Source organism: Micropterus salmoides, unplaced genomic scaffold, assembly GCF_014851395.1.
Source record: "Micropterus salmoides isolate LMB-PRFRI ecotype aquatic unplaced genomic scaffold, ASM1485139v1 Ms_hic_scaffold_1, whole genome shotgun sequence".
Classification (NCBI taxonomy): Eukaryota; Metazoa; Chordata; class Actinopteri; order Centrarchiformes; family Centrarchidae; genus Micropterus; species Micropterus salmoides.
The window spans coordinates 59,117,133-59,144,752 of record NW_024040040.1 but is presented as its reverse complement, the minus strand read 5'-3'; the positions used below and the strand labels follow the sequence as shown (position 1 = coordinate 59,144,752).

Genomic DNA, 27,620 nt, shown 5'->3' with positions numbered 1-27,620 from the left:
GGTAGGCAAATCCGCAATGTTTGTTATAGCGAGAAAGGGCTATAACTTGGAGCCACCATGGTGGATATTGCGTTTCTTCATCGCTGCTCTGAGCACAGCCTCTCTTTGGCAATATAGTATAAATCGGACCAAGACCCTTCTCGGGGGCTTGTCTGGAGCCGGAGCGGGAGTCAGGGCTTGGTGGGCGTGTGCAATCTCCAGCGAGGGAAAGTCAGGAGGCTGGCCGACTAAAGTCGGTAAAGTTGTCTGGAGAAAGTCCGCGAGAGGGGTGTTGCCCTCCGTTTTCTCTGGAAGGTTGACAATTTTAAGGTTCTTACGTCGGCTACGGTTTTCTAAGTCGTCAATTTTCAGCTACAGCTGCTCCACTGTTTTTTCCATGGTCGCTATGGAGGTACCGTAAGCACCGTGGTTGTCCTCTGTAGCGGAGATCCTCTCCTCAACCTCATCCATGTGCTTTTCCAAGTCCGTCACTCGGTTAAAGAGAGCCGATAACGAGCTCTCCACCGAGGAGACAGATACTTTTATTTCGCTCAGGGCACCGTCAATGGTGTCCAGGCGAGCGCCAACTGATTTGTCCATGTTGCTCACAGACAGGGAGGCCACAGAATTTATTTCAGCTAAGATTTGCTCCATAATTGCTTGGTCAGTTAGCAGTGGCTCTGAGGTGTTAGCATCACCTTGCTTAGCCTCACTCGGGACACGTGAGGGCGCTGAACAGTTTTCTTCTTAACAGAGGAATCCGATGATGAAAAGATAGGAAAGTCCTTGTCTCGCTGTGGTCTAGGCACCTCTAAAGTACAATTCAGCTAATGGTATCAAGTTTACTTGAGAAAGTCACGGATTAATTTGAAGCCTGGAGTGGAGAAAAGTCTCAAGCGTCCATCTTGATCCTGATCACGTGACCGTCCCCTGGAGGATCTTTTAATGTTGTGTAGGGCTACTCTCTAAACAAGGATGATTCACACATTTCTTGCATTATGGTCCCTGCTGAATCAGCACACAGCAGGCATGATTTAGTCTTCTCTTCTCTTTGTGTCTTTTGTTTGGAGATGTAACCTCTTTACATGTGCGTGTGGCACCTTTTTTATTTCAATGATAAATTAATTAATTTTAACTTAGTTATAAACTCCTGCACTTTAATAGCTGCTGTGTGCACATTCATAATCTCTACCACATATCTGTTCTCTGACAAGTTGAGAAAAAAGCTGTAATATTACGAGACTGACGTCATCGTTTTATAATTCACAATATGTTTTAAAGTTCCAGTGTGTAATATTTCTGAGGATCTATTGACAGAAATGCAATATAAGATCCATAACTATGTTTTCAGGGGTGTATAAAGACCTTACATAATGAACCGTTATGTTTTTATTACCTTAGAATGAGCCAGTTATATCTACATAACCGCGGGCACCCCCTGCTGTGGAGGTCGCTGTATTTTGTCGTCATGTTTCTACAATAGCTGACAACAAAAAAACAGCGCTACAGAGTGCGTTTCATCATCACGGTGTTCTTCTGCTTGTATAATTCCGGTGTTATGCCGAGTTTTGCCTGCCTGCCGAGAATTGCATTCACCTCCAAATACTGCTTTTAAACGCTATAATATTCTTTGCGGGGTTCATCAATGGTGATAAATGATTCGAAGTATATATTTTCTGAATGTTTACAGTCTTTAATATTATACACTTAGTAGAAGTACCATTCCTAGACATTCTGTAAATATATGTGGTGATAACCGCCAAGTGTCTGAAAAGGACCTAAAGAGGTGGATGCGTAATTCGGCAGAACTTATTTTTTAGGCTACCTGCCGAGATATGCATCCACCTCTTTTCTCAACATAAATGACTGGTATCACCCGTGAGGTGCATGCAATTCTCAGCAGGCAGGCAGAATTCGGCACAACACCGGCAGTGTAGACGCCTGTCACTGCATTGAATGTAAATGCTCCGTACTTGTATAGCGCCTTTCTAGTCTTTTCGACCACTCAAAGCACTTTTACACTACATCTGCATTCACCAGTCATACACATTCATACACTGAGCCTAAGTGCACAAACGGAAACTAACATTCACATACATTCATACACTGGCGGAACAGCCGCCAGGGGCAATTCGGGGTTCAGTATCTTGAACACGCAACTAGGGGGAGCCAGGGATTGAACCGCCGACCTTCCGATTAACGGCCAACCCGCTCTACCTCCTTTCTGCTGGACAGGTAATTAACTGAAGTTTGACAGACTTTAGCGATGCAAATGAAAGCTGTTTGATAGCTTAAGCTTGATGCTGGCCATAATCACAGAGAGACGTGAGGTGTTTCCCCTGTCATTGGTGTGAAATATGTAGTTGCATTAATTTCATGTCGCCTTCTATACTCCAACCTGTCGGTTGGCTTTGCCGGTTATATTAGTGAGACAATCGGTGGGTCTGTAACATGGCAATAAAACCGTAATGTTAGCTTAGAGCATGGAAGCATCAGCCAGCTAAACTTTTACAGCCCTGGTTGAAAAAACATGTAAGGTTAGTTGGATTGGTTTATTCTCCATTCTGGCAATAAAATGGTAGCATACAGCTGGAAGCTCAGATCAGACACCTGAACCTTTCTGGTGCTGGAAGAAAAAATATGTTGTTGGATTACCCCGGACTCACAGCCATGCACCACGTTTTGACCCGTCCTCAGCCCGACGTCAGTTCACACTGGAAGCGTTTCAGAAGCATTTCAGCAGCTGAGTGTTTAGCCTGCCCCACGTTGTTGACTTGTTTATTTGTGATTTTGTGTGCTTCTACAACCGATCACAGCGCAGTATCAAAGTAAACTAGGATCCTACAAATACGGTCCCAGCCCTAGGATTGGCCCTGAAACCGGTATTGCAGCTACGTACTACTCATATCGCCAACCCCTATGTGTGTGTGTGTATTAAAACAAAATATCTGGGGCATTTCATTACAGATCAAATGTCGATAGTATAGGCAGTGAAATAAGAATATCTATTGTAGTTTTCAAACATTAAGAATGTTGTGTACACATAAATTAATATACAACATTTTTTTTTCATCTAGATGAATTGTCCGTGGTCTTGAAAAATGTCATGTGGTGCAACCATAATTTTTGTTTGTCCGTGTTTAGAAACAATGCATTTGCATTTCTTTTGGAAGCGTGCAAGCAGTATATTAAGGGCGGCTTTGCGCGCTCCCACGAGTTCTTGGTCCCTCCCATAGAGGAAGGAGGGGGTGATGAGAACCAGTGTGGATTTTATGTATGCTTTTAACTGTGGTTAAACAGTCTTATAGTAAATAATAATGACAATTAAACTTTCTCAGTAACAAGCTGTTTCAAATCCATGAACAGATTATTTACTCTATTCGTCCTTGTTTTAAACTTTTCTCAGTAACAAAATGTTTTAAATGCATTAGTGATTATTTTTCGTTCTTGTGTGACTCTTAAGGACGGCGATCGTAACCTGCCGTGTGGCAGAGAGGAGAAAAAGAGCATTTATTTTATTGAAGTAATATGGGGACCTACACCGCAAGGAGAAAATGCTAATTAAAATTGTCTCCTATTGATAGGTTAGTAGATTGGGTGATCTCTATCTCGGCTTAGATCACATCCTAATGTCGGACGCACAGGTGTCGCAGGATAAAACTGAAAAAAATACTTTGGCCTAGTAGCTGATATATTTCTGTTATATTTAGAATCCACTGTGTTAATAAAGCAATGTTAAGAAACTGCCATGTGATAGCCTATAGTGTCACTGGGGAGGGTCTTGCTGAGTGTGTCGGATGGGGGGAGAGAATAGTGACTGCCTGCTGTCAATAGCCAGACAGCTGTCGACTTGAGATGAAAGCGTAGCTATGTAGATCCGATTGATAATAATGACAATTAAACTTTCTCAGTAACAAAATGTTTCAAAAAAGTGATTATTTAGGCTACTCTTATCGTTCTTCTGTGGCTCTTAAGGACAGCAATTGCAATAACCTGCCGTGTTTCCAGAGAGGAGAAAAAGAGCATTTATTTTATTGAAGTAACATGGGACCTACATAGAAAGGAGAAAAGAGCTACTTTAAATTGCCTCCTACTGTTAGGATAGTAGATTGAGTGACATCTATCTCAGTTTAAATCACATCCTATTGTCAGACGCACATCTGTCGCAGATAGAGAATGCAAACTCAGGTCACTTGTGTTAATACTGTATGACGATTAAACTTTCTCAGTAATGAAGTGTTTCAAATGTGTGAGCGATTTTCTTTTACAGGCTACTCATTTCTTTACTGGAGTTTTTTAAGACTTTGACCTCCAAGTTATGTAGATATCCCTCAGAAAGAGATGGCATACTCAGGTTGCTTTTACTGTTTCTACAATTAGAATCCACTGTGTTAATAAAAGGAGATAAAGAAACTACACAAGTGGTGTCGCCAATGTAAGGGAGGATCTTGGAGGGAGTGTGTGACTGCGTTGGTGGGAGAGAATAGGACAGGATCACAGCCAGACAGCTGTCAGGTTGACATGAAAGCATGATTACGGATCTAGAGCCGCTGATTTCATTATATCATTGTAATATAGCCTACTTTAGTCTATATGATGCAAAACTGTCATCAGGTAGAGGTGAACTAAATGTTTCAAAGAGCAAACGTCTGTTATGTGTGAAAAAAACAGATGGCGATCACAGAGAGGTGACAATCCTTAAGTATTCCTAAAGTCACCCCAGCCCCCATAATACAGGGTCAGTGGACTGATTTTCAGGCAGACTTCAGACTTCATTTGGTTAAGCTATAGCCTACCACCTATATTTTAAGATAGATGTCATTAGTAAAATAACATCTTAAGTATTTAAAATATTTATTAGATAGCAGTCCTGCATGTGCATATAGTATCCTCTTAACATTTAACAGTAGCTACACAAAGTCTTTTTATTTATAACTAGCCTGCATTGTGGTTGTTTTTTTTTTCTCTTCATTTATAATATAAACTAAATATGATAGCATGCATTAAAACAATGTGCGGTATATCGTTAAAACAGAGTGTATCGTTAAAACACCTGAGCCACCCTCATAGCGCAAACAATGTCTATAAACATTGCACATATGGTAGCCTAGTCTTAAGCTACTATTATCTATAGGAAGTTTAGCGTGTCTCCCCTTAATTGCGAGGAGAGGGTATGTGGGACCTGCAGGCTATGATAGTGGGTGGGGAGAGGAGGAGGTGGAGAACATGAGGACTGACAGAGACCCTGACAAAAGAGTTAAAAGTTACAGAGAGGTCTTTACCACCCCCTACTAAACCACATAGGCTTCCGGTGGAGGTTGAGGACCATACTAAACCGATAGCCTATGTATTAGCTTAAAGGCCGTCCCTCAGTATTCCCATGATGCATTGCGGTGAAGGAAGTTTGTTAAAATTTGCTAATAAGACTCCTATTTGTTTGAAATACAGTTCCAGTGTTGTTGTTAGAGCACTTAAACACGTCTGCTTAGAATAAAATGTTTTTTGTTGGTAATTGTCATTCTTGTGATAGTTTACTACTGAAACCAGGAGTGAAGGGAATGTTTCATTTAAAAAAAACAAGTATAGCTGCACTGCGTACAGCAGAGGATGCATGTATCCAGTAGCATACGAAACATACATACATTAAACCTATATTAAAATAAAATTAAAATTAAAATAACAGTTAACAGTGCTAAACAGTAAACAGTGAAAATGGAGTGCAGATGGAAGTAAAGAGAACAGATTTTGTCTATTGTCCTCCTGCCATGAATAGGAGCTGTTGGACAGTCTGATGGCCAGGGGGACGAAAGAGTTTTTTTGTCTGTTGGTGGAGCTGGGCTGGGACAGCAGTCTGCTACTGAACACACTCCTCTGCCCGATGAAGGTGTTGTGCAGAGGGTGGTGGGCGTGGTCCAGTATGGACAGCAGCTCTCCTCACCAGTCTATCCAGTCGACCGGCGTCTCTCTTCTTGCTGCTTCCTCCCCAGCAAATTACAGCATAAAATAGGACGCTGGCCACCACAGACTGATAAAACATCTGCAGCAGTTTTTTGCAGTTAGGTAGTACAGACGGCTCTGCCCTTTCTTGTGCAGAGTGTCCATATTTGCTGTCCAGTCCAGCTTGTCATCCAGCTGCAGCCCCAGATATTTGTAAGTCAGTAAACTGTAAACTTGTAAACTGTGACTTGGATCATATCAGAGCAGAAGAATCAAGAAGAAGATTTGTTTTTGATGAAATAAAAAAAAAAAACATGCCAAAAAACAGCAGGAATAAAGCTCAGCATATTCTGGATAAAATGTCCTCCTCAAAAAACATGTCTGCATGGACTGAACGTGGGGAGTTTGTGTTAATGTTATTAAAGGGTCTCATGTGTATGACTTGATAAGAGGAGTGACTGCGTCTCACAACGTGTCTGACAGCCAGAGACCTACAGGTCGGGATGAATATCTGCAATCGTTGGCTATATTGAATATACCTTTATCAGTTGTACCAAATCAACAGGTCAAAAGAAAAATTGACGAGATTAAGACAAAGACATCTGGAGAATCTTCTCCTCTTATTACTGGATCACCATCTACACCTCTTGTTACCAGAGGGCATCGATTAGCAAACAATGAAACAAGTCCCTTTGTATCTCCTGAAATGTGATTGGAGTGATTGGATTTGGAGTGATTGGATTTGAGTGATTGGATAACTTTTTAATTGTTTTTAATCATTATTGGTTTTAAATAAATACATGGAGACATAACTTTATCATTTCAGAGTGTTTTTATTTAAATCATCAGAATAACAAAAAACATTGTTGTACACGTTTCAATCTATAAATCATTTTGATAATGAATGGCACACAACTTCTAGTATTATTATACACATTTAAAAAAATCTGATACCTGGACACACTGGTTACATTCTGCATAATTATTTTGTCCACACGCAACCAAGAGTCGTATTTTTTTCACAAATTTGCACACCATAAAATCATTGCATGACCGTTTATTACTATATTTAGTCATTACATTGTCATAAGATAACCCTCTATCCATGTGGTAAAGAAAAAACACACAATGCTGACCGCACACTACAGAATCCACATCTTGCACTTGTGTAACAGAATGTTGCGTGGACTTACAATTACTGTTGAGAAAATGATTCAGGAAAATGTGAGTATACCAGTGTGTTCCCAAAATTGTCAAAGAATGATCCCACACCCTGCTTGTCAATATAGATAGCGACCCAGTGTTGTCCCTCCCAGGTGGGAGGGGTCTGTGTTTACCACCAACATGGCGGGTCTCTTTTTAATAACTGATTTAGGTTTTGACAGTTCTATCGTATTCATACTATCGTTTGTTAAAGTTAGAAAAAGTCAATGAGAACCTGTCTTCTTGATGATATCTCAATTATAGAATCATATGTGGGAATAAATAACCACATTTATTGTGCGTTGAAGCGGATTTCTAATCTAACACTACCGTTTGAAATGAGCTACATATGGTCTCCGCATCCTTCATCAGGGCTCAGGTTCAAACAGAACAGACTATATCCATTACAAAACTCATCGCGGGTTATGGCCATAGCGTTGTTTTTAAGATACTTTCCAGTTGCCGAGTACAATTGATGATACTCCCTGATGGCATTCCCTCTGGTAAAGTTAGGTTGAAAGGGTTTTGAAGGATATTGTTGGACGTCAACGTATAAACATAAAAACTCTATATCATAATGGTTAAATGTAAATACAATAAAATTCTACAATAAAATTAGGTATTTGTCCCAAGAGTATATTTTCTTGAGTACAAACACGAGTGCCTGTTGGGACGCTAAAGTTTTTAAGACAGACTCTGTCTATGGGATATTTAACATTGCCATGCGTTAATGCCTTAGTGTGTGCTAGCTTAACAGCCGGAGTGACTTTCTTTACAAACAGGCTTGCTGACATAATGTTAACCCAAAAGTCGTCTACAGTGTTGCGCATTAAGCAAAATAACTCTTGTGAATTTTATCTTGAGGTCTACTCCATTTATCATTAACTTGTCTTGAAAAAACAAGTCAGAATGTAAAGGGGATGTTAGCTCCCCTACGCGGCCGCCTTGTGTGTACTCCATTCGACGTAGACACATTTCTCAATACTTGTTTGTGTTAACGGCACCATAAACAGGTCTAGCTCTGACTTGACGCGCTCTTCTGACAGGCTATGTACCAACGACATTCTCGTTAGAAAATGTCTCTTGTCTCCTGACTTGCTTCTCTTTGCTTGTTTATTTTTTCTAGTCTTAGTATGGGTCTTCTTATTTGTTGTTCGGCTACGCCTCTTTGGTGGAGAACTCCCTCTTTTCCCAGGAGGTCGTTTTATTGGTCGGGGGGACCACGGCCACTATACCCGACCCCTCTTGACGTGTCTGTTCATGACGTTAGTAATAACATCCGTAGCTATGTTTTTAGCAGCTGTCTTTAAATGAGGGGCAACAAATGTAAATCCTTGCTTGAGTAAGGGGAATGCTAGTCTAAACAGAGCCTTAAAGATACCCCCTAACCCTGCACCATACTGAGCACCGAGCTCTCTATATCCTGGTAAATCACTTACTTTGCATTGTGAGCATATGGATGGTACATATTTGCTATATAATAAAGTGTAGCTTTATTATCACTTTGCTGTACGTAAAAGATATGAGATATGTTGATTCTGATCTGTCTTGAGAGAAATCTCGATACTATCAATGTGTGTTTTGCAGAGCCTCAGGTAGTGTCTGTCATACGTATTTGTGATCATATGGTTGTTTGGCCCTGATATATGTAGTATTCTTAAAAGTGGGATGTAACTATCCCCTACTGTTTGATGATCAACAATATCGGAATAAACAAATATACTATACATCCCTACGTCCAGGAAAGAAATACAATCTGGGTACATGGTCTTCTCTGCTTTCCCACAGAGTAGTATCTGAGTCTCTACAATATACCTCAATTGCATGTTTTTGACCCTTCTTCACCCCTCCTTACTAAACACATTCCGCGGAACACTCCTGAGGGTCCTCTTTTTTGGTCTGTCAACTCTGGTCTCACACAGAGGGTAGAGCAACACCTCAGAGTTAACTAGGGATGTTACATGCATATACAAGTGTCTGAAAAACATAAGGCACAACATACTGATAGATGATACATTGAATAAATGATATACTCTGGATAAAATGGAATGTATTAAGTTGGATAAATGATACATTCTTACACAATAATAATAATAATAATAATAATAATAATAATAATAATGCATTACATTTATATAGCGCTTTATCATTGAAACTCAAAGCACCTCACAGTAAAGTGGGGGGGACTCACCTCAACCACCACCAATGTGTAGCCCCCACCTGGGTGATGCATGACAGCCATTTAACACTAGAACCCTCACCGCACATCAGCTTGAAGCAGAGAGGGAGGGAAACATTGAGCCAATTACTGTGGGGATGATTAGGAGGCCAGATGGAGATAGCCAGGTTGGGAATTTTACCATGACACCGGGGAACCCCCTGCTCTTTGCGAGAAGTGCCATGGGATCTTTAATGACCATAGTGAGTCAGGACCTCGGTTTAACGTCTCATCCGAAGGACAGCTGCTCCTACAGCACAGTGTCCCCCATCACTGTACTGGGGCGTTGGGATCTTATTATTAGGACCAGAGAGCCCACCAATACCTCTTCCAGCAACAACTTAGTTTTCCCAGGAGGTGTCCCATCCAGGTACTGGCCAAGCCCAAACCTGCTTAGCTTTGGTCATTTCGGTCATTCAGCAGTAGCAGGGTTTACATTGGTATGGCTGCCGGCACAACAGCTTCTCTCCTCTCCCTGGTATTTACCCTGCTCCTCTGCATGCTTAGTTGAATAATGGCGCTTCACGTTATGTTCCTTCAGCAATCTTCTCTTTGCAGATGAGGCAGGTGGCTTTGCCCTGAATTCAACCAAAAAATAATTCATCACCCACTTCTCTTGAAATACTTTGTGATCATCATCAACTTTTCCCTTGGCTTTTGACAACGACATGTTGACCTCTCAACAAAAGATGGCGCTAGCTTGTCAATCAGTCTGTGATTAGCCCAAATGCCTGTAAATTGGCTACTTAAGCCATTTTCCCATTACCGGTACAGTTCAACTCACCTCAACTCTACTCGACTTGGCCCGCTGTCCTGTTGTTGTTGTTGTTGCAGATAGTACCCAGAGATAGTATTTTTCACCTCAAAACTTTTCAGAAGTGGATTTAGTGATGAAATAACGAAAATTGTAAAATATAAACTTTCTGTTGCTAGCCTCTGTCAGGCGGTGCAATGATGATGCAGTGAATAGTGACGATTCTCTCTGCTGTTTTCACGTGACATTTTAGTATCGCACCGCACCGGTCTGCACATTGCAGTCTGCAGTAATTCAGTCTGAGACCTCTGCTTTAAGGCATATTGCACTGTCTACAAACACAGCCAACACAACATCCAAGCAGAAATACAGACAGTAAAGGTAATAGTGGTACAGACTGAAAATGAATAATGGTACAGATAATTATAGTATTGTTAATGATAATAATAATAACAACAGGACTAATAATAACAATTGTAATAGAGGCTGTCGAGCAGCAGGTGACTCATCTCCACAGTTCCAGACTCCACAGCCCCAGAGCCAGAGACACTTCCAGAAAGCGAGAGGAGGAGAGAGGAGAGGGACGAGAAAGCACAAGACTACGGGAAAGGGAAGAAGTCAAGTTAGTAAGCTGAGCAAGAATTTTAAGACAGTCAAAGAAGCTAATAATTCTGCCTCGCTGCGAGCAGCCCTACTGCTTGGGGCCAAAGATTGTGTGTGTGAAAATATGACCTCATTCTGCCAGCTTCACCACAAGTTATGCAGCTCAGCTGAGGTAGAATTTTTTTAATTGATAATGATTTTTTTCTTACTCTGCAATACAAGTTGGTTTATAATTCTGTTTTTTTTTGCAATCACTATCTGTCCCGAGTGCATGCATCACCCTTTTTCATAAAAGAGCAGGTCTAGACCGTACTCTGTGATGATATTTACAGAAACCCACCAAGAGCAGCACTAGGTGACAGAGGCAAGGAAAAACTTCCTTTAAGAGGCAGAAACCTTGAGCAGAACCATGGCTCAGGGTGGGCGGCCATCAGCCTCGACCGGTTGGGGTGAAGGAGAGAGAGGGGAGGGAGGCAGCCTACACAATATACACACAGAGGTACAGACAGTAAAGGTGATGTTGCTATAGACTGAATGAAAAATGGTACAGATATTTACAGTAGTGTTAATGATAATAATCGTAATGTTAATGATTATAATTGCAATAATAACAGTAGGACTAGTAACAATAGTCGTTGCAGTAGAGGGTGTCGAGCAGGAACACGGGGGCAGCAGGTGACCCGCAACCACAGATCCAGACTCCACAGCTCCAGAGCCAGAAAACCTGCAGGAAGTGATAGGAGGAGAGAGGATTGGGACGAGAAAGCACAAGACTACCGGAAAGGGGAGAAGTTGTGTTACATGCAATAATGGGATGAGGTTGCATACAGAGGGAGAGAAAGTAGAGGAGAGTGGAGCTCAGTGCATCATAGGAAATCCCCCAGCAGTCTAGGCCTATAGCAGCATAACTAAGGGATGGTTCAGGACTCACCTGAGCCAGCCCTAACTATAAGCTTTATCAAAGAGGAAAGTCTTAAGCCTACTCTTAAATGTGGAGATGGTGTCTGCCTCCTGAACCCAAACTGGAACCTGGTTCCACAGGAGAGGAGCTTGATAGCTGAACGCTCTGGCTCCTAGTCTACTTTTGGAGTAAGGTACTGTGAGCTCTTTAAGATAAGATGGTGCCTGACCATTAAGAGCTTTGTAGGTAAGAAGAATGATTTTAAATTCTATTCTGGATTTTACAGGAAGCCAATGCAGAGAAGCTAAGACAGGAGATATGTGATCTCTTTTCCTGGTTCAGAGCACATGCTGCAGCATTCTGGATCAGCTGAAGAGTCTTAATGGACTTTTTCGAGCAGCCTGATAATAAGGAATTGCAGTAATCCAGCCTAGAAGTAACAAATGCATGGACTAGTTTTTCTGCATTTTTAGACAGGATATTCCTGATTGCAATATTACGTAGGTGAATTAAGGCGGTCCTTGGAATTTGCTTAATGTGAGACTTAAACGACATGTCCTGATCAAAGATAACTCCAAGATTCCTCACAGTGGTGCTGGAGGCCAGGGCGATGCCATCAAGGGAAACTATATCTTTAGATAATGCGTCACGGAGGTGCCTGGGCCCCAGAACAATAACTTTTTAACTGTTTAACATTAGAAAATTACAGGTCATCCAGGTTTTAACATCCTGAAGGCACATTTGAAGTTTAGCTAACTGATGAGTTTCATCTGGCTTGATCGATAGATATAACTGAGTATCATCTGCATAACAATGAAAGCTTATGGAATATTTCCTGATAATATTGCCTAAAGGAAGCATATATAAAGTGAAGAGGATTTGTCCGAGCACAGATCCTTGTGGAACTCCGTGACTAACTTTGGCGTGCATGGAGGATTCATCGTTTACAGGAACAAACTGAAATTGATCTGATAAATAGGACTTAAACCAGCTTAGAGCGGTTACTTTAAAAGCCAATGAAATGGTCCAGTCTCTGTAATAGGATATGATGGTCAATGGTATCAAATGCAGCGCTAAGATCTAATAAAACCAGTACAGAGACAAGTCCTTTGTCTGATGCAATATGGAGGTCGTTAGTAATTTTCACCAGTGCTGTCTCTGTGCTATGATGAGCTCTAAATCCTGACTGAAAATCCTCAAATAAACTATTGCTCTGTAGAAATTCACACAGCTGTTTGGCGACTGCTTTCTCCAAGATTTTAGAGAGAAATGGAAGGTTAGATATAGACGTTTGGATCAAGGTTGGGCTTTTTCAGAAGAGGTTTAATTACAGCTACTTTAAAGTACTGTGGTACATAGCCTGTTGATAAAGATAGATTGATCATATCAGGTATAGAAGTGCTGACTTAGGGTAAAACATCTTTTTTTTTTTTTTTTTTTTTTTTTTTTTTTTAAACCTGTCCTGCCCAGCAGCCTGGTATAGAGTATAATGACCTGGATACCATATTGTGCCAGACAGATTTTACTTTAACAAGAGAGTATTAAAATACTCCTTTGTCTGTTTTATTATTTATTTAATTATGTATTGATTTGTCACCGGGCCGGACAGGGGGGCAGACACGGGGATGGGGGGGCACAAACAGACAGCACAGAGAAAGGACAACACCTGCAAGAGAAGGGGGAAAGGGGGATGGAGGGTGGGGACAACAGGGAAAAGCTGTGGGAAACACCAATTGCAGAAAGCAACGAAACCTGCAAGAGAACAGAGAGGGGGGCTTGGGGAGGAGAAAAACAACAACAAACAAACACAAACAAAAAAACAATAAAAATAATAATAATAGTAAAAGAAAACCAGCCGAACAGCAGCAATAAACAGCTGACATATTAATGACATATTAAGACAACTAAGAGAACAATGAAAACAAGAAACAGTCACACACACTAAATAAGCAACACAACACAGCCACGAGAGCTGGAATAATAATTAATTTAAATAAGTAACTGAAAGAAAGGCATCAGGAATAATTCTACCAGGGACAACCTAAGTTTGTTTGTGTCTGTGTGTGTCTGTGTGCGTGTGGGTGAATGTGTCTGTATGTGTGTGTATGTACATGTGTGTGCGCATAAGCCTGTTAAAGAATGTAGTTGTTAGAGAGAGTGGGACGCCACGACTGTAACAGGCAGGCAAGAACCCCAGTAGCCAATAGGGGTGGAAGAAAGAAAAAGAATAAATCAAATCAAAAAAAAACAAAGACTCCCAGATGCACCGCGATGCAAACGCAGAAGACCCCGACCCAAATGCCAGTTGACAACGTAATGCCGACGGAACGCAAAAGAGGAAGAGCAGCGCCCGGACCGACCGCGTCGCAGACACAACATAGACCAGTGGCCTCCCCCATCCAGCACCCCACCGCCGCGCAGCAAACAACCACAATGCCCAAATGCCACGCAATCATCAACACCAATGCACAAGTGACGAGCCCAACGCGCACACTGCGCGAGCACGGCGACACCCATGCCCAGCAGCCCCCCGCGAATCCCGCGTGCGAGGTCGGGCAAATGAGAGAGAGCAAACGGAACAACACGACAGCGAAAGCCAGCGGAGAGAGACACCAGCAGCAAGCCCCAGCCCGGCAGCAAACGCGCCGCACAGGTCACCGTGCACCCGCCAATAAAAGTCCACCGTCCCCCCAACTGCCGGAAAAAACTAAGGCCGCCGGCGCCAGCCGACATCCCCAGCGCCCCCCCGGCCGCCATGCAACACCAGCCAAACCAGCAACGAGGCAAAATCAACTAGGGTAAAACATCTTTAATGTAATCTGCGTTACTGAGTACCTCTGAACACACAACATGTAAAACCTGAAGCAGATGGGCTACAGCAGCAGAGACCACACCAGGTGCCACTCCTGTCAGCTAAGAACAGGAAACTGGGGATACAATTCGCACAGGCCCACCAAAACTGGACAGTAAAAGATTGGAAAAATGTTGCCTGGTCTGATGAGTCTGGATTTCAGCTGTGACATTCTGATGGTAGGGTCAGATTTTGGCATAAACAACATGAAAGCATGGATCCCTCCTGCCTTGTATCAACAGTTCAGGCTGGTGGTGGTGTAATAGTGTGGGGGATATTTTCTTGGCACACTTTGGGTCGTCAGCCTTTTGAACACAAGTCTACTTTCTCTTCCTTACACCTTTTCTTCATGAAACACCGTAAGAGCTACAGGACAGATAAATAACATAACATTAGCTCTTAGAAACACAAACAGGCCACCATAACCATTCATAAAAACATTTCCCTGACGTTACTTTATTACTGCACATAAACATTAAACAAATCAAACACACAAGACCTTGTTCCCGTTCCAGCTAGGTCCTTAATTATCCTTTTTAAGAGCTTTATACTAATTCATAGCTACATATGTTTTCCCTCCTTACTTCCGTGCGTGTGTCTCACAAACTAGTCCCCCTTCTTGATGTGAGGTTACTGTTCTGCTAGGAGGCGCCAAAATAATATTATAAGAGGAAACTAATAAAATAAATCTCTGAAGTGGTTACCTTATTAATACACTTTCCTTAGAGTCTGTAACAAAGCTCAAATCAACTGGTTTCTTGAACATGAGTTCACTGAACTCCAGTGGCCTCCACAGTCACCAGATCTTAATCCAACTTTGGGATGTGGTGGAATGGGAAATTTGCATCATGGATGTGTAGCCGTCAAATCTGCAGTAACTGCGTGATGCTATCATGTCAATATAGACCAAAGTCTCTGAAGAATGTTTCCAACACCTTGTTGAAAGTATGCCACAAAGAATTGAGGCAGTTGTGAAGGTACTAGCAAGGTGTACCTAATAAAGTGGCCGGTGAGTGCATATAAGATCTCTTCGCAGGCATCATAAACAATCAGGCCCAGCTCTAGACAGCAGGGGGCCTAGGCAAGATTTTCTTTGGGGAAAACCATACCAGGAGCAGAGAACTATGAACTAAAACTTTATATAAAACTATTGTAATTGCAATCTTTGCTTTGCTGTACTTCTAGCCTTATTTCCAGTATCCTTATCTTTGCCATCACAGGTAGGAGTGACGTTTTTACGCAGGAACACAATATTTTCCAGACATTATTGCAGTTGAGGTTTGTGGTTTATTGCAGTTGACAATAGTACAAATGGATGAACATACCAGTTTGTTTCTTATTCTTTTGTTTCCAGTTGTTTGCGTGTATTCTGATCTGTGGTCTCTAATCTATGGTCTGTGATCCGTGGTCTGTGGTCTAGTGAGAACTGTGTGTGCTCAACCTACCACTTCCTGTCACCTGCATCTAATCACTGCCACCCAGTGTCCAAAATACTAATATAAATATATCTAAACAAAATCAAATATCATGCCAACAATTAACATAAATGGCTTCAACAACTATATAAAACGACAAACAATGACAGGACCACCCTTTGATATTATACTACAACAATGTGGCACGAACATTCATGCCATCTATACAGTGGGCATAATCCTTGCATGACATAATACACAAAACACACATCTGTAGTAAGCATGTCCTCATTCAGTAGATGTTCATTAAGTATTGTGCCCTCAGATCTTAAAACAGAGATCTCATCAACAAAATCAATGCACTTTACAGATCTTTCTAAAGGCTGTCAATGAAAAATGAGAGTAATACAACTCTTGTTGGCACAGTTCTCTTAATTATATTTGTGGAAATGGAGATGCAACAAATACAAGTGTAAAAAATTTAAAATGCATTTTAATAGGTTGATTCATGCATACGAATTGTCAGGGGCACTACTGTAACACTCCTACCTTTAAATGACCGTCTTAAGCTTGTGATTACTCTGCTGGCGAAATACAGTCAACCTCTATCTCTCACTGTCATCCGAGACAGTTATCCTGTGCACGAGACTTTAAACTGTCCGTCGGACACTTGCATCCTCCTCTCTCTGTCCCTTCTCTGTATGAAGCAGTCAGAGATTCTATTAAATTTGACCATATGCCCTTAGTGTGGTGCATTTTTAAAATGTAAATAACAGTTGTCAGTGCATAAAACAAATGATCTGCTGAACTTTACAAATCCATAATCGATAGTCTAAGAGTGGCCCTAATACTCGTAACGTTTGTGTATCAAATACATTGACTAGACACTGACAGTCAACAGTCGTAATATTTAAATGTTTTGATCAAAATTATCACTAGGGACAATTCAGTATTTGCTGGATCAGCCTTTCTAGGCATTTGTGCCGTGTTAGTCCTGCGCTTGTCCCAGATTGATGTGTGTCCCTGTGAACTTGGCAAATCAACTTCCCTCAATAGGCAATAGAATTGAGTGCAGTGCCTGCAGTACTATCAACAAGATGTTCAATTCAGGAGGGACTGAAGTTAGCATAGTCCTCTGTTATATCGAGATATGGTATTGAATTTAATGATGACGGAATCACTTCCTAGCTACAGCACAATCAGATCATCAGACATCTGGTGCAGGAATTTCTGACTACGGACGCCTTGTCCAGAGATAGGAACTCAAATGTTATTTAATAGTGGTCAGATAAAATATATTCTGTGGATATACTATTAAATGTGGTATATTAAATGGGTGGTGATGGAGCAGTTGATAAGACGCATGCCTTTGGTATGGGTGACCTGGCTTTGATTCCCACTGTGATTCTCACTGTGACATACACCAATGTGCTCCAGAGGCGTGCGACCGATATATAGCTATTGTAAGATAAAAGCGTCAGGTAAATTATGTTTTATAATTATTATTATAGAAGACAGCTGCAACTCCACCTCCTCAGCCAGTGCCTGAAGGAACGTGAATAATAAAATGACTTGGGGGAGCGACACTGGTCAAACGGGGTAACCGAGCCCTTCCTTAAGCATCCTGGTAATGCTCCAGTCTGATTCATAGTCACTGATAGGTGGTTATTAGGAGTCAAGTGAATGTTCATATCAGGAAATCTTATCCTTTTTCCTCAAGGGCACTGCACAGTGACTATGTGACTACCATTGAACAGTAAAGGCTCGTGCAGACTACACGATTTTCAGCGTCGGCCGATGGCCGTGCCGTTCACACTACACAACTTGCCGTCTTGTGACAGGAGTCTTGAAGTCGCTGTGGCGTTCACACTACACGAGCTGACAACATCTCTGTCACACGACGTTGGTCTCCAAACCACGTTTTGTCAAGAAAACACACGTGAAATGTTAATGACGTGAACCTACACACGAAACAGCTGTTGTTTGTTATTATAAAGACAGCAATTATGAAGACAAAAAATCCGTGTGAAAGAATGGATTAGCACACTCAGGTAGCAGGGATTGTCTGAGCTGCAGAGACAGCTGAGGGGAGTAAAAAGTGTTTTGCGCTGAAAAAGTAGCTGCCTGTTCTGCCAGCAGCCTGCTCTCATTGGCTGGATGTGGATGTCGAGTTGGCCGACTCCGTGTCAGAAATGTGTCGAGGAGCCGTTTTGTGTGAACTACTCAATGACGCATCAAAGCGGCTCCTCGACACATTTCTGACTGGCGACCGCCAATCAACCGCTGATTTACCCCCGATCATAGCCTGACGGTCGCGGAGCGGCATATCGGGCTAAAAATTGTGTAGTGTGAACTAGGCTTAAGTGAGCATCCCAGAGGCGTTGTTATGGGCTCCTCCTTGCTCATAGATGTCACCTGATTGTTGTTGGAGTGAATAACAACTCCTGGATGTTAGAATTAAAATGCAAATGAACTGAAGTGCCACCCTGCTGGTACTGCAGTAATGATGTTGCACGGATCCATTACTGATTCTGGGGCAGCCTGCAGTGGCAAAAGAAAATTAGACTTTATTATGGTGTACAGTGTAGAATTATTTACAGCTGATGTACTGAAAAATATGTGAAAACTGTGTAATCTTGTATATATAATGTATTGTATAAATCTAATTCTGCTGTCTTCTTATTTTCTAGTTTTCGTTTCTTTTTTGTTTCAGGTGGTTTATTTCCCAGGGGTGCAGATCAGGAGTACAGTGCATTCAGAGTTGGCATGGTTCAATTTGGGATGGCAGATTTCAGGCTGACTCCGCACATAGATAACCTGGAGGTGGCCAACAGCTTTGCTGTCACTAACTGCTGTAAGTATCATTGTTCTTATGTTATTCTGAATGTTGTTTTACACTGCATTATTGTATATGCTTTTATGTTTTTGAGACATTACAAATCTTATTAGTATGTGTTGGGATTCAACATAGGGTCAGGCTTGGTTAGTAGCTGAATTTTAAATATATTCTGGATACTAATACAATTTTATTTATAATAAATAATATTAAATATGATTTATAAATATGGGCACCACCCTTTAATCAGAGACAAATAACCAGACCTTAAAGCAGTCTCAAAAAGGGGGCTTACCTATAAATTGTCAATAATAAAGCATTATTAATTAATAACGGTGAAGTGAGTCCATTCACTGGCTCTACCAACTGCTATCACAATGCCATACACAATACCTGCTCTTTTGTGAAAAGCGCTGTGAGCTAACTGTTGTTGTGATTTGGCGCTATATAAATAAAATTGAATTGAAAATAACCACAAACAATTACTTCTTTAAAGTATAACAGGATTTATTTACTTAAGCACAGATTAATCACAATTTGCAGTTGCAAAAACAATCTATTTTAAGTGAAACAAACAAACATACAACAATCAGCAAACGCATAGAAAGAGTGTGTACAGGAGTAAATGTGTCCTTCTACGTGTTTACACATGTAGAAGGACAGAAAGGGGGTGGGCGCGACCACGTGTGGTTTACGCAAAACTGGGTCAAAATGGCGGCTCAAAACCGCAAGATTTTAGGTGAGTCAAAATGGCGGATTTCCTCTCTCTATTCTGAACTCCAAAAATGATGACATGCACAAATGACGCTAGACTAATGGTGGTCACAGACCAGGTGAGCTGCAGATATCACCTGCTTCAAGACAGCCACCAGTTCCTGTACGTAACAACTACCGCCCTGTGGCTCTCACCCCCATTCTGATGAAGTGCTTTGAGAAACTGGTTCTTCAGCACATAAAGAACATCCCAGCCAGCCTGGACCCTCACCAGTTTGTTTTCAGAACCAACAGATCCACAGAGGATGCCATCTCCACTGCCCTCCACTCAGCCCTCACACATCAAAATGCTATTTCTGCATTTCAGCTCAGCACTGAACACAATCTTCCCCGTGAAAATGATCAGCAAGTAGACCCCAGTCATTTTGGATTGGCGGACACACCTCCTCCACTCTAGTTTCAAGTTCCTGGGAATCAGCATCACAGAGAACCTGACATGGTGATATCACATCTCCACGCTGGTGAAGAAAGCTCAGAAATGACTGTATTTCAGAAGGGAGTTACAAAACTCAATTTCACTCTATAATTTGTTATATTGTGACAATAATCCTACCTACCTACCTACCTATAGACGATGGGAAGCCATTCACCTGCAGAGGATCGCTAACAACAGTCAACAGCCTGAAGATCGACAGTATTACAAAGTGGTAAAAACAAAGTGGTTGTCAGATACATCTACACCAGTCATCTACATCTACACCAGTCAAGATGCTTCTACGTCTACGTGAATGTAAATGCTCCGTACTTGTATAGCGCCTTTCTAGTCTTTTACACTACATCTGCATTCACCAGTCACACACATTCATACACTGAGCCTAAGTGCTCAAACGGAAAACTAACATTCACACTCACTCATAGACTGGCGGAATAGCCGCCAGGGGGAATTACCCCCTTTTATCCCTTACAGAGCCGGCACAGGTGGCAAGACAAGAGGCCTTCCCTCAAAGAGAAGAGAAGCAAAGAGAAATATGTGGCCCATGGCCATCATTGCAAAGGCTTTACCAAGCTGGGACAGCCTTGTGAGGAAGGTCGAAGTAAAAGTTGTGAAGGAAGGGACACCGAAGATATACTCTCGTCCCATCTCTGAAGTTGTTCTTCTCCTCTCCCCAGAAGACTAAACATCAAGTGTAGGGTTTTATTGACCCCAGGCAGGGAGTGTTATGGACTGTGTTTTCTTAAGTTCAGAGTGATTCATGCATGGGTTTTATTGACTCCTACTGGCCATTTAGATATCTAAGTGTTTTATTTCTGAAGTAGGAAGTTGTTGCTTTTGTGATACAGAAAGTAGTTGCACTGGGTGACCCTGGAAGTTGTTTTCAGCATGCAAAAGGGATTCAGTTCAGAAACGCAATATCTGTAAGTAATGATGTTTGTATACATTAACTCTATCTGTAGTTATATTTGTCATGTAGACATTTCTGAAGCTAGTTCATGGCTGTCTATGCTATCATTCAAGAGACCTGCTTGGCGAATATCGGCGAATATCTAGCTATTTAGCTAAATGCGGTAGTTTTTTTGTTGACTGTACTGTAACGCTGTTATTGATATGTATTCTTTGTATCTGTTTCAGTTTCACAAACTTTACTGATAAACTCCACAAACGGCATCAGTGTTTCCTGTGGCTTTATTGATTGTTTAGAGTGTTTAGCTGCCTCGATAGCTACGGAGTTAGCAAAACCAGTAACAGCATGGCTACTTTGTGATTGACAAGTTGCTACCCAGGCAACCAGTCAATCAGCATAAAGGCAAATCATATCCTTCCACAGTGTGTTTTCAGTTATTGAGAGTCATTTGTAATTATGGTCGCTGTTTGTGTTCTTCTGGTAAATACATTTTTAAAACAAAAAATACATTTTGTTTTAAGCCTGTTTTTTCACTAGCCAAAATTAGGATCTTAATTAAGCCTGATTTATATTTCTGTGTCAAGTCTACCCCGTAGCCTACAGCGTAAGCTACCCACGTAGCCATGCATTTTACGCTTGTGCGTTGGTGTCTTTCTGCAATTACACTGCCAAAACGCTAGTTGGTATAAATAAAAGTATAAATAAAGCTAACATGAATAACGAATGCACAGTGCTAACCAAGCTAGCTAGTTAGCACTAGCTGATAACTTACACTACATGCACAATTATTAAGCTAGAAGGTATTCTGATTGAATGATCATTTATATGCATAATTTTCAACTCCAAACCATATATACTTGAATGCTCATTGGAGTTTATCATTTTCATGTGTTATGTATTTGTGTAATGAGGTAGGATGTGGCGAAAGTAGGTAGGTAGGTAGGTAGGTAGGTTTATTGTCACAATACAACAAGTTGTAGAGTGAAATTGAGTTTTGTAACTCCCTTCTGCTACATAGCAGACAATATGCATTAATAAAGAATTAATTATGAAAAATGGTAACAGAAATAAACTATCATCACTGAAGCAGTGCTGAGGATGAATTAGAGTTGAAGAGTCTGATAGCTTGGGGGGAAAAGCTGCTCTGCAGTCTGTTGGTGTGGCAGCAGAAACTCCTATATCTCTTCCCAGAAGGCAGTTAAAGTGAATTAACATCTTAAATCAAGTTGTGTATTATTATTATGAAGCTTCATTATTTAAGCTAATATGGACCAAAAAAGAGGTTTAACTGACACTGAAAGTTTAAAATGTCTTTCAGACAGATCCAGCACTCTTGAAAAAGCTAAACATTGGAACCATGCCCACCGGACAATCAAACGTTTTGTTGCGAATAGTCAGCTGGGGTGCAAAAAGCAAAAGGCACACAAGAAAAGGTGCATATTAAATGCAAAAGACTTGAGTAGAATTAAAGATGAAACAACCAGGAACCCATTATTCTCCAGTGCCACCATATTCCAGAACTGCAACCTACCTGACCAGAAGTACATGGTGCCAAGTACTCAAGGACATGGCCATGGTCAAGAAGGCAGTGAACCATGAACAACACTGAAAAGGTTTCTCAAGTTGAACTGTCAAGATTGGGCAAAGAACTCCCTGAAGACAGATTTTTCAAAGGTTTTATGGACAGATGAAGTAAGAGTGACTCTTGATGGACCAGATGAATGGCCCGTGGCTGGATCATTGATGCACACGGCACCACTTCAACTCAGGCGGTAGCAAGTTAGAGGAGGTGTACTGTTATGGGCTGCTATCATTAAGTATGAAATAGTGGGACTTTTTCGGGTTGAAGAAGGACTGAAACTCAACTCCCAAACCTACTGCCAGTTTCAGGAAGATACTTTCTTCAAGCGGTGGTACAGGAAGAAGTCTTCAGCATTCAAGAAGGCCGTGATCTTTATTCAGGACAATGCTCCATCACATGCCTCCAAATACTCCACTGCTTGGCTAGCCAGCAAGGGCCTCATCTTAAATGTTAGATTTACAGTCAGGGAAGACAATACACATCTTTGAAAAGCATTTGGGAGGCTGTGATTGTTGCTTTAGGGAAAGTTGATCATGAACAAATCACCTGCTGCAAAGCCTTACTGGGCCGTGCATCTCCCATGCCAGTTGTTCATGTTTCCAGTCAGGATGCTTTCTATGGTTCTTCAGTAAAAATAAGAACATGGCACAGGAATTTTGCATTCTTAAGTTTCCTTAAGAAATATAGGCCCTAGGAACCTAAAACTGTTCACAGATGTAGACACAAGTGTGTGTCTCCCACTCCTTTTTTCTGACGTTGAGCAGTAGGTTGTTCTCTATGCACCACTCTGCAAGATTGTTGATTTCCTCCAGATGTAAAGTCTCATCATTGTTTGAAATCTGGCCAATGATGGTGGTGTTGTCGACAAACAGAGTTCTCTCGATGTCAGGGGTTACAGTCGTGGCTGTACAGTGTGAACAGGAGGGGGCAGATTACACAGCCTTGGGGAACTCCGGTGTTGAGCACTAGAGAGGACGAGGTGTGAACAAGAATCCGGACTGACCGGGGTCTGTTTGTAAGGAAGTTCAATATGTTCATTGTTTTACTGTAAACAATCTAACTATTCAATTCAGTTCAATTCAATTTTATTTATATAGCGCCAAATCACAACAACAGTTATCTCACAGCGCTTTTCATAAAAGAGCAGGTCTAGACCGTACTCTATGATGTTATTTACAGAAGCCCAACAGTTCCCACCAAGAGCAGCACTAGACAACAGAGGCAAGGAAAAACTGCCTTTTAAGAGGCATTAGGAGTAGGTGCGTCCAAGACATATCCTTTACTGTCAGGAGGAGAACACACTGCAATAACTCTCTGATGTTTCTATACAATAGCTCCCTGCAGGCATATGTTATGGCAGTTTTGGTGAAATAGACCCAAGCCACTGACCTTCTAATATAAATTTGGTGGAGATAAATTTGTTCTAAATAATTGATTGTTATTTTTTATTAGGGCAGTGTAGAGTCATGTTATGTTCTAAATTCACTAAAGGTGGGGCAAAGTGGGACTCCATGCATGCAGTATACTCTGCCTTCATCAGACCATGATGTAATGATGGCCTGAGGCTCAAAGCTCTGCTATTTATGTGCAGTGTATTATAGTAGCAGTGAATGCACAAGTCTTCCATTTTTGCTGTCTACACTCTTGCTTTGCACCTGCTACAAATAGATAATATGTGCAGATGCTGTGACATTTTCTGCACAAAACACAAAAAGACAAAACATCTACCTTAGATAATTAGGAAGATGTTTGAAGGAATATTTTTTAATTGGGAATTCTTGCAAATTAAAATGTTTGATATATTTTTAAACAAAAACATTTTGTTAAATAAGCAAGGTGCACTGGCAAACTGGTAATGTCCTGGGGTGCACTTAAGTTATATCCATTCAATTCAATGGGACTTTATTGGTATGGGAAACAGACATTTACATTGCCAAAGCAAGTGTGAGATAAATAATATTATAATAATAATATCCATGACTGTGCCAAAGTACAGCCTGGATGAATTTTATTACATTACAGGTAGAGGTGAGGTTATCACCAGCATGATGTGATGTGGATTGTTTGATTTGAATTGTATAGTTGTGTTCATAGAAACAAAACAGTGCTTTTTTAAAAATTCAAATTGTAGATTTAGATTTTAGACGCGATTATTACCAGTATCAGTGCATTATAACTGCCAGTTGGTCTCACAATAAAGATTGCCATGACGATTAAACAGACAACAATTTTGTTCCCAGATTCTAAGCAATTTTTTTAGCATGTTAAAAGGGTCAAATTGAATTATTCAGAAATTAAAAAACCTTCAATTTTCAGGCCAGGATAATGGCAGGGCACATTGAGCCGGTCGAGCGGGCAACGAAACCACGCTCAGCACCCTCCCAGTGAACGCGGCATGAAAGGGGCTGAACACAGCCTCAGAGACCAAAAGGAAACACCAACAGGAAATAATGGACAGATGCATTTACTTTTTGCTAAACAGCTAACTGTGTCTGTAGCTAGTTAGCTCAGTTAAACGTGCAGCTAGTGTTCCTGTACTCCCTGTCATCAAACTGGCCTCTGTTGGTCTCGGAAGCTGTGTTCGGTCCCGGTCCAACTGCAGTGTTCACTCACTGGGAGCAGGAACCAGTCTGCACAGAATCTGCACGACGGGGTGGGGGCACATTAAACTGTTCAATCATTATCTGCAACAAGTCTCTCCCTGTCTTTGTGAATTATGGAGAAGCAACTAGCACTCAGATTTTATTTACTGGGAAAATCAAATAAAACATTTATATTAAGATCTTTAAAATGTTATAAGGAGAAAAATCAATCAGTTATTTATTGAATGAATTAATCATTACAATGAATATCAGCAAGGAAGTTTTTCCTTGCCTCTGTCGCCTAGTGCTTGCTCTTGGTGGGAGCTGTTGGGTTTCTGTAAATAGCATCATAGAGTATGGTCTAGACCGGCTCTTTATGAAAAGCGCTGTGAGATAACTGTTGTTGTGATTTGGCGCTATATAAATAAAATTGAATTGAATTGAATTGAAATTAATAAAGTAACGTTATTTTTCAGTTTTTTTGCCCTGGAGGAAAACTGTTATGTTGGACACTGAGGTACCAAGTGCTCATCCGAAACTAATACAGTCACACACCGTCAGCAATTTGGGGTTCAATATCTCGCCCGAGGACTCTTGATGAGTCGGGGATTGAACCACTGACCTTTTGATTAGTGGACGATGCGCTCTGCCTCCAGAGCCGCAGTTCCTAGAATGGGAATGGGAAGAAATCAACGACCTTGGTGCACAGAGAGCATAATCCTGCTCAACATTAGCAAAATAGTCTATATTTTAAGAGAAGGGAGGCAAACACAGACACTCCTGTCTACATGAATGGGTGGAGCATGTTAAGAGTTTTAGGGTCCTGAGAATCAACTTCACACAGAGGAGAGTCTATCCACCACAGCCACGACCTGTTCACCCTGCTGCTGTCTGGCAAGCAATATAGAAGTATACGCTGCAGTACCAACAGGCTTCAATGCAGCTTCTTCCCTCAGGCTTTAACACTTAACTCCACCTCACCTCTGCACTCCACCATAAATAAATGACATGGTCTGTTATGCTGCTTTTATTCTATTCTGTTTGTGTAGCGTGAAGGGGCTAGAATCTTCATTTCACTGTGTAGCCTTGTGTTGTAGAATTACAAATAAATGTACCTTAAAACCTTGATGTCAAAAATCAAATGACACTGGACATTAGACCTGATTCCTAATTGTGACTGTCTCAGGTTGGTAGGACCCAAACGCAGACACGGGAAAAGGCAGATTCAGTTCTTGAGATTTATTTCCATAAACAAAAAGCGAGCACACTTACAGACTGAGTGGCTGAGTCCAGAAAATCCAGGGGCATTAAATCCACATGAGCAACGAAACAGAAATCCAAACAGGTAATCAAAATTCCAAGAGACAGGCAGGAACATGAGCTGGGAATAGGCAGGACAAGGACAAACGAGACAAGGAAACTGAAGCCACGACAGACACGGCGTAACACGTACAATGACCGGTAAAGGGCTGAACAGAAAAACCACACATATATACCAGAGACTAATGACCAGGGCGGGAGCAACACAGGTGAAACTAATAATATATATATAAACAGACCAACCAGAACATGAATATATATATATATATATATATATATATATATATAAACAGAAACCCAACAATTCCCACCAAGAGCAGCACTAGGCGACAGAGGCAAGGAAAAACTTCCTTTAAGAGGCAGAAACCTCGAGCAGAACCATGGCTCAGGGAGGGCGGCCATCTGCCTTGACCGGTTGGGGTGAAGGAGAGAGAGGGAGAGAGAGAGAGCGAGAGAGAGAGAGAGAGAGAGCAGGAGAGGAACAGAGAGAAAAAGAGAGGGATGTAAGGAGAGAGAGAGGGGAGGGAGGCAGCCTACACAATATACACACAGAGGTACAGACAGTAAAGGTGATGTTGCTATAGACTAAATGAAAAATGGTACAGATATTTATAATAGTGTTAATGGTAACAGTCGTAGTGTTAATGATTATAATAACAACAATAACAATAGGACTAGTAACAATAGTTGTTGTAGCAGAGGGTGTCGAGCAGGAACACGGGGGCAGCAGGTGACCCGCAGCCACAGATCCAGACTCCACAGCTCCAGAGCCAGAAAACCTGCAGGAAGTGATAGAAGGAGAGAGGAGAGAGACGAGAAAGCACAAGACTACCAGAAAGGGGAGAAGTTGTGTGTTAGTATGAGGTTGCATACAGAGGGAGAGAAAGTAGAGGAGAGAGGAGCTCAGTGCATCATGGGAAATCCCCCGGCAGTCTAGGCCTATAGCAGCATAACTAAGGGATGGTTCAGGACTACCTGAGCCAGCCCTAACTATAAGCTTTATCAAAGAGGAAAGTCTTAAGCCTACTCTTAAATGTGGAGATGGTGTCTGCCTCCTGAACCCAAACTGGAACCTGGTTCCACAGGAGAGGAGCTTGATAGCTGAACGCTCTGGCTCCTAGTCTACTTTTGGAGACTCTAGGAACCACAAGTAACCCTGCATTCTGGGAGCGCAGTGCTCTGGTGGGGTAGTAAGGTACTATGAGCTCTTTAAGATAAGATGGTGCCTGACCATTAAGAGCTTTGTAGGTAAGAAGAATGATTTTAAATTCTATTCTGGATTTTACTGGAAGCCAATGCAGAGAAGCTAAAACAGGAGAAAT

At 41.5% G+C, this 27,620-nt stretch overlaps 1 pseudogene; it reads left to right on the top strand.

Moving 5' to 3' along the window:
• LOC119914378 overlaps nt 1–27,620 on the top strand; it is a 267,025-nt pseudogene that overhangs the window by 8,980 nt on the left and 230,425 nt on the right.